This window comes from Petromyzon marinus, chromosome 5, assembly GCF_048934315.1.
Source record: "Petromyzon marinus isolate PM22_M1 ecotype Great Lakes invasive population chromosome 5, UKy_Petmar_22M1.pri1.0, whole genome shotgun sequence".
Taxonomy (NCBI): domain Eukaryota; kingdom Metazoa; phylum Chordata; class Hyperoartia; order Petromyzontiformes; family Petromyzontidae; genus Petromyzon; species Petromyzon marinus.
The window spans coordinates 6,314,172-6,322,923 of record NC_133671.1 but is presented as its reverse complement, the minus strand read 5'-3'; the positions used below and the strand labels follow the sequence as shown (position 1 = coordinate 6,322,923).

At 50.6% G+C, this 8,752-nt stretch overlaps 1 long non-coding RNA gene across 1 annotated transcript; it reads right to left on the bottom strand.

Moving 5' to 3' along the window:
- Nucleotides 1–4,441: 4,441 nt before the first annotated feature.
- On the bottom strand, nt 4,442–8,453 carry LOC142913976 (uncharacterized). Its single transcript, XR_012934997.1, has 3 exons — nt 8,379–8,453; nt 7,191–7,345; nt 4,442–5,112 (listed from the first exon to the last, which is right to left on the bottom strand). It is a non-coding gene; the product is annotated as an uncharacterized LOC142913976 (long non-coding RNA).
- Nucleotides 8,454–8,752: the final 299 nt, after the last annotated feature.

Here is an 8,752-nt window from a genome sequence, read left to right as displayed (position 1 = left end):
GTGTTATACTCACACACACACACAGTGCTCCAGTCTTACACACACAGTGCTCCAGTGTTACACACACAGTGCTCCAGTGTTACACACACACACACACAGTGCTCCAGTGTTACACACACACAGTGCCCCAGTGTTACACTCACACATACAGTGCTCCAGTGTTACACACACACACACAGTGATCCAGTGTTACACACACACACAGTGATCCAGTGTTACACACACACAGTGCTCCAGTGTTACACACACAAACACAGTGCCCCAGTGTTACACTCACACAAACAGTGCTCCAGTGTTACACACACACACAGTGATCCAGTGTTACACACATACACACAGTGCTCCAGTGTTACACACATACACACAGTGCTCCAGTGTTACACACACACAGTGCTCCAGTGTTACACACACACAGTGCTCCAGTGTTACACACACACAGTGCTCCAGTGTTACACACACACAGTGCTCCAGTGTTACACACACACACAGTGCTCCAGTGTTACACACACACAGTGCTCCAGTGTTACACACACACACAGTGCCCCAGTGTTACACACACACACAGAGTGCTCCAGTGTTACACACACACACACACAGTGCTCCAGTGTTACACACACACACAGTGCTCCAGTGTTACAAACACACAGTGCCCCAGTGTTACACACACAGTGCTCCAGTGTTACACACACACACACAGAGTGCCCCAGTGTTACACTCACACACACAGTGCTCCAGTGTTGCACACACACAGTGCTCCAGTGTTACACACACACACAGTGCTCCAGTGTTACACACACACAGTGCTCCAGTGTTACACACACACACAGAGTGCTCCAGTGTTACACACACACACAGTGCCCCAGTGTTACACACACAGAGTGCCCCAGTGTTACACTCACACACACACACAGAGTGCCCCAGTGTTATACTCACATACACACAGTGCTCCAGTGTTATACTCACACACACAGTGCTCCAGTGTTACACACACAGTGCTCCAGTGTTACACACACACACAGTGTTCCAGTGTTACACACACACAGTGCCCCAGTGTTACACACACACAGTGCTCTAGTGTTACACTCACACACAGTGCCCCAGTGTTACACACACACAGTGCCCCAGTGTTACACTCACACACAGAGTGCTCCAGTGTTACACACACAGTGATCCAGTGTTACACACACACAGTGATCCAGTGTTACACACACAGTACTCCAGTGTTACACACACACACAGAGTGCCCCAGTGTTACACTCACACACACACAGAGTGCCCCAGTGTTATACTCACACACACACACAGTGCTCCAGTCTTACACACACAGTGCTCCAGTGTTACACACACAGTGCTCCAGTGTTACACACACACACACTGCTCCAGTGTTACACACACACAGTGCTCCAGTGTTACACACACACACACACAGTGCTCCAGTGTTACACACACACACACAGTGCTCTAGTGTTACACACACACACACACAGTGCTCCAGTGTTACACACACACACAGTGCTCCAGTGTTACACACACACACACAGTGCTCCAGTGTTACACACACACACACAGTGCTCCAGTGTTACAATCACAGTGCTCCAGTGTTACAATCACAGTGCTCCAGTGTTACAATCACAGTGCTCCAGTGTTACACACACACACAGTGCCCCAGTGTTACACACACACAGTGCCCCAGTGTTACACACACACAGTGCCCCAGTGTTACACACACACACAGTGCTCCAGTGTTACACACACACACAGTGCTCCAGTGTTACACACACACACAGTGCTCCAGTGTTACACACACACAGTGCTCCAGTGTTACACACACACACACAGTGCTCCAGTGTTACACACACAGTGCTCCAGTGTTACACACACACACAGTGCCCCAGTGTTACATACACACAGTGCTCCAGTGTTACACACACACAGTGCTCCAGTGTTACATCAACACAGTGCTCCAGTGTTACACACACACACACAGTGATCCAGTGTTACACACACAGTGCTCCAGTGTTACACACACACAAACAGTGCTCCAGTGTTACACACACACACAGTGATCCATTGTCACACACACACACACAGTGATCCATTGTCACACACACACACAGTGATCCAGTGTTACACACACACAGTGCTCCAGTGTTACACACACACAGTGCTCCAGTGTTACACACACACACACAGTGCTCCAGTGTTACAAACACACACAGTGCTCCAGTGTTACACACACACACAGTGCCCCAGTGTTACACACACACACAGTGCTCCAGTGTTACACACACACAGTGCTCCAGTGTTACACACACACACAGAGTGCTCCAGTGTTACACACACACACAGTGCCCCAGTGTTACACACACAGAGTGCCCCAGTGTTACACTCACACACACACAGAGTGCCCCAGTGTTATACTCACATACACACAGTGCTCCAGTGTTATACTCACACACACACAGTGCTCCAGTGTTACACACACAGTGCTCCAGTGTTACACACACACACAGTGTCCCAGTGTTACACACACACAGTGCCCCAGTGTTACACACACACAGTGCTCTAGTGTTACACTCACACACAGTGCCCCAGTGTTACACACACACAGTGCCCCAGTGTTACACTCACACACAGAGTGCTCCAGTGTTACACACACAGTGATCCAGTGTTACACACACACAGTGATCCAGTGTTACACACACAGTACTCCAGTGTTACACACACACACAGAGTGCCCCAGTGTTACACTCACACACACACCGAGTGCCCCAGTGTTATACTCACACACACACACAGTGCTCCAGTCTTACACACACAGTGCTCCAGTGTTACACACACAGTGCTGCAGTGTTACACACACACACACACAGTGCTCCAGTGTTACACACACACAGTGCCCCAGTGTTACACTCACACATACAGTGCTCCAGTGTTACACACACACACACAGTGATCCAGTGTTACACACACACACAGTGATCCAGTGTTACACACACACAGTGCTCCAGTGTTACACACACAAACACAGTGCCCCAGTGTTACACTCACACAAACAGTGCTCCAGTGTTACACACACACACAGTGATCCAGTGTTACACACATACACACAGTGCTCCAGTGTTACACACATACACACAGTGCTCCAGTGTTACACACACACAGTGCTCCAGTGTTACACACACACAGTGCTCCAGTGTTACACACACACAGTGCTCCAGTGTTACACACACACAGTGCTCCAGTGTTACACACACACACAGTGCTCCAGTGTTACACACACACAGTGCTCCAGTGTTACACACACACACAGTGCCCCAGTGTTACACACACACACAGAGTGCTCCAGTGTTACACACACACACACACAGTGCTCCAGTGTTACAAACACACAGTGCCCCAGTGTTACACACACAGTGCTCCAGTGTTACACACACACACACAGAGTGCCCCAGTGTTACACTCACACACACAGTGCTCCAGTGTTGCACACACACAGTGCTCCAGTGTTACACACACACACAGTGCTCCAGTGTTACACACACACACACAGTGCTCCAGTGTTACACACACAGTGCCCCAGTGTTACACACACACACAGTGCTCCAGTGTTACACTCACACACACACACAGAGTGCCCCAGTGTTACACTCACACACACACACAGAGTGCCCCAGTGTTATACTCACACACACACAGTGCTCCAGTGTTACACACACACACAGTGCTCCAGTGTTACACACACACACACACAGTGCTCCAGTGTTGCACACACACACACAGTGCCCCAGTGTTACACACACACAGTGCTCCAGTGTTACACTCACACACAGTGCCCCAGTGTTACACTCACACACACAGTGCTCCAGTGTTACACACACACAGTGCTCCAGTGTTACACACACACACACAGTGCTCCAGTGTTACACACACACACCCAGTGCTCCAGTGTTACACACACAGTGCCCCAGTGTTACACACACACACAGTGCCCCTGTGTTACACACACACAGTGTGCTCCAGTGTTACACTCACACAGAGTGTGCTCCAGTGTTACACACACAGAGTGCCCCAGTGTTACACTCACACAGAGTGTGCTCCAGTGTTACACACACACAGTGATCCAGTGTTACACACACACAGTGCTCCAGTGTTACACACACAGTGCTCCAGTGTTACACACACAGTGCTCCAGTGTTACACTCACACACACACAGTGCCCCAGTGTTACACTCACACACACACAGAGTGCCCCAGTGTTACACTCACACACACACAGTGCTCCAGTGTTACACACACAGTGCTCCAGTGTTACAGACACACACAGTGCTCCAGTGTTACACACACACACAGTGCCCCAGTGTTACACTCACACACACAGTGCTCCAGTGTTACACACACACACAGTGCTCCAGTGTTACACACACAGTGCCCCAGTGTTACACACACACAGTGCCCCAGTGTTACACTCACACACACACACAGTGCTCCAGTGTTACACACACACACAGTGCTCCAGTGTTACACTCACACACACATAGGGCCCCAGTGTTACACACACACAGAGTGCCCCAGTGTTACACACACACAGAGTGCCCCAGTGTTACACACACACACAGTGCTCCAGTGTTACACACACACACAGTGCTCCAGTGTTACACACACACACAGTGCCCCAGTGTTACACACACACACAGTGCTCCAGTGTTACACTCACACACACAGTGCTCCAGTGTTACACACACACAGTGCTCCAGTGTTACACACACACACAGTGCCCCAGTGTTAAACACACACACAGTGCCCCAGTGTTACACACACACACAGTGCTCCAGTGCTGGAGCCGTGTGTACCCTGGATGACGTGCTCAGGGGAGATGGTCTTGCGCTGCGCATGGGCGCACGCCGTGTTCGCCTCGCTGGACACGTGGCGCACGAAGCGCGTGCACGCCACGCGCAGCAGGTCTCGTGCGCCCGCCGTCAGGCGCAGGCACGGCACCAGCTAGCCCACGAGGTGGCGCTGCACGGACGCGTAGGGCAGCGTCACCTGGTCGGCTTCGTGCGCCGGACCCCCGACCCCCAGCGGACACGGCATTGCCTCCTTCTCACCGATCTTACAAAAGTACCGCAACGACGCACAGATCAGAACGCTGGGCTACGTACGGTGCGAAAGAAGTTCAACAGGCAACAACGTTCATCGCTGCCTCCCCTCCACCCCGTAGGGCCTCTTGAATAGACTGTTGGGGGCCCAGTGCTGTGCGCGGGTACCAATGAAGGCTGGCACGGCGCCCGAGGCGGGTGGGTGGGTGATTAACACCACGCCCGGTCGTCTTTGCCTCCCTAGTGCTGATGCTTACTAGCCGCACCAGGTACTCATTTAAGGTCGAGATGACCTAAGGCCCTGGGACCGGTGCAGACATTCGTCACCGGTGTTGGGCAGTAAGTGGCAATCGAACTCGGGTTGCCGGGTTCGTAACGCAGTGAGCGCCAACCACTACACCACTGAGGATGCGCTTCGAATTCATCGACTGAACGTATTCAACCTGCACTGGCCAGCCTGGTGAAGTATGGTCAAACTGCCTTCATCCAGCAACAATTGACAAAAGCGCCTAAAGGAAAAAAGATATACTTTATAGCATTCCTTCTCTCTCGCCTCCTCAATTAGCTCGAGTGTAAGAACTCCGCACAACTTTCACCGATTTCAAAGTCTACTGTTGAAAACCTTGAGTTCGACGCGTAATGGAAGATATAAATCCATAGATCGACGATGCATTGACAGGAGGCTAATGGCGAGCCATTAGTCAGCATTCTTCAAAAGGCCATGCAGCAAACAGCTGATGGCTTACTCATTGTTTTTTTCGGTAAAGTCTCGTATGTAGAAATACAATAAAATTATATTAAAACAAAACAATTACGACGTTTCGATCACAACACAAGCGATCTTCATCAGGTGTCAATAACAAATCATAGAGGTAAATACAAGAAGATGAGAGACGTGAATTCAACAAACCTAAGAAACATTATGTGAAGCACAACCAGTCAGGCCAACAACACAGTTAGACACTTCCTGGCGGACCACGAATTTCAGAAGAATCTTAAATTTCGTGTTCAACCTCTGGATTGCACCTACCAGCATAGAGTGAACAAATACGAGGTACAAAGTCAGCAGAAATACATATACAGGCCCACCAAGAGGCAAGGAGGGAGGAAAGACGCCTTCCCTTCCTCCAGGCATGGAGAGCGAAGCAGAGCTTTACAGAGAATCCAAACTTTTTTTTTTTACCAGGTAAGGCCCACTGAACTATATGGCTCTTTTTCAGAAGCACCCTGGCCACAAATCATAGCTCAACGAAGTGGCTTATCATGTGGAAATGTATAGCAGCCAAATACTCGAAACGTGTGTTGATTCTAAACGTTTAGGGGGAAAACCAGAGGAGCCAGGAGAAAACTCCACACGACCAGGGGGAGAGACGCGCACGTTCCAAATATACAACAGGCGTCAGGGTCGGCATCTAACCCACGACCTTCTTGCATACGAGGCGAGGGAGTTCATACAAATAAAACACGTGTGGTTAATACAGACTTGATTCTTTGCAAAAGGAATGTATTTGTCGTCAACATCTTAACACCTCCTGTTTTTTTGCCACAAAGGGTAAAACCCATAAATATTTTTTATAATCTATTCGTGAGACATTTGGATGACGTGTACATCGGAAATGTTTTTGCATATTTGTTGCATACGTAATTTTTTTTGTATCTCATCTTGCCCGATTTTGCGATCGCTTTGTAATCACGAAGATGTTAAATGTCAGTGCTGCTGCCGCCGCACAGTAGCAAATAGATTCTACCTTATAAAACTGTAAATGTGGCCGAAATGTACACCCACTAGTAAACGATGAAGGTTGGGAAAACATTTGGCACGTGGTTTGAACTGTTGGACCAACGATGGCCGAACGTTCCACGTTTACCGGGCAGTCCCTTAGTAAAATGTCCTTTCAATTGTGATGGAGACGGCAGATTGGCTCAGCCGGCTCGTTCAAATGAATCTCTTTAGGGGGGACTTTTGTCGACACTGGAGCACGTGCTCAAATCGATGAACAAACAATATCGGCAACAATTACAGTGCAGGCTACACGGCGAGTGGACACAAGTCCCCTCCTGCCACGAGCAAGGCTCATTGCCGTACAGTACCGGTGTCAGAAGGTCACGGACGGGAAGGTCACGGACGGGAAGGCCCTGCCGATATCTCTTTCGTTGTTACAATTCTGTGATGACAACCACGGGCGGTGGTGGTGGCCGCTTGTGGGTTAAGTGAGCCCGATGGTCTTGGCCTGCTCACGCGATGGCTTACAGACACACACAAAGCCGTCGAGCATCGTCATTATCACCACCACCAACCACCACGTGCTAGTTCATGCCATGGCGGTCACCGTTCACTCGTGCCGTGCGTAGGGTGGGTGGGTGGGGGGGGTCACAGATGGTTGACAAACACCACAAAAAAATATTCCACTGTGGAATGTGTGCAGCGAGTACAGCAGCGTGAAGACTGGTGGGACCGGAAGGGCGAGAGGTTCTCATCTCAGTCTCTTTTGAACAGTGCCACATCCCACCCCACTCGTTCAACACCCGAGAGCACGGATGTAATTCTCACGGTCCTTAGTGCCCCAATGATTGAGGCACATTGCTGGGCATCCGTGATAAAGAGCTTCACAGCACTTGGTCGGATTTTCCGCAGTCTATACGATTCTGACATTGCAATTCATAACCCTTGCAACATTAATGATCATTATCAGAATGCTAAACTTTCGAAACCACAATGAAAACCACCATTATCATCAAGCACAGTGTAAGCTGCCAATGTACCAGATTCATATAGCGTGCATCACAATACAAATTCGCGTCATTGTAGATTACATGACGGTAACACAAAAACACACAGTACGAGTCCCTCGCATATCTGTACCCCTCCACATTAAAAAAGTCCTACAACATCCCATCGGTCACGCGGCCTTCCTCCTGGGAGTGGGGAACTTCAGCAGGCACGAGTTCCAACCCACAAAGCACAAGTGGGCTGACTTGTTCGAGATATCCACTGCTGGTGGAGTGCCCAACGTGAACGCACAAACACCGTGACGGGCGTGGTGCAGGAGTGTAGGAGGGTCGTGTGTAGGAGCGGAGCGTTGTAGTGTGTAGGAGCAGTGTAGTGTGTAGGAGTGTAGTGTGTAGGAGCAGTGTCACGTGTAGGAGCAGTGTCGTGTGTAGGAGCAGTGTCGCGTGTAGGAGCAGTGTCGCGTGTAGGAGCAGTGTAGTGTGTAGGGGGAGTGTTGTGTGTGGGAGGCGTGTTGTGTGTAGTAAGTGCACTTCACTATCGTAACGCACGATATGCGAGTGCAGCTGTTGGACGCCGGCACGTGGCTTCACACGTGGCGTCGTATCGCCCTTTAAATACAGTAGCGTCACGTGACGTCTCCGGTTGTCGGAGTTGCGGGGGGAGGGATGGGGGTTGGGGAGGTGAGGGGTTGGGGGGGGTGAGTGGTTGGGGGGGTGAGGGGTTGGGGGGGGTGGGGGGGTGAGGGGGTGAGGGGTTGGGGGGTGAGGGGTTGGGGGGTGAGGGGTGGAGGGTTGTTGGAGACTCTCACTTCTCCTTGTCGTATGGCTGCTGATGTTCGATGCAGGGCAACAACTACAATTTCACATTCAGGTGGTGGTCAAGCAAGCAGACAACCGCGTCAGGAGCCAGCTGAGTGGAGTAT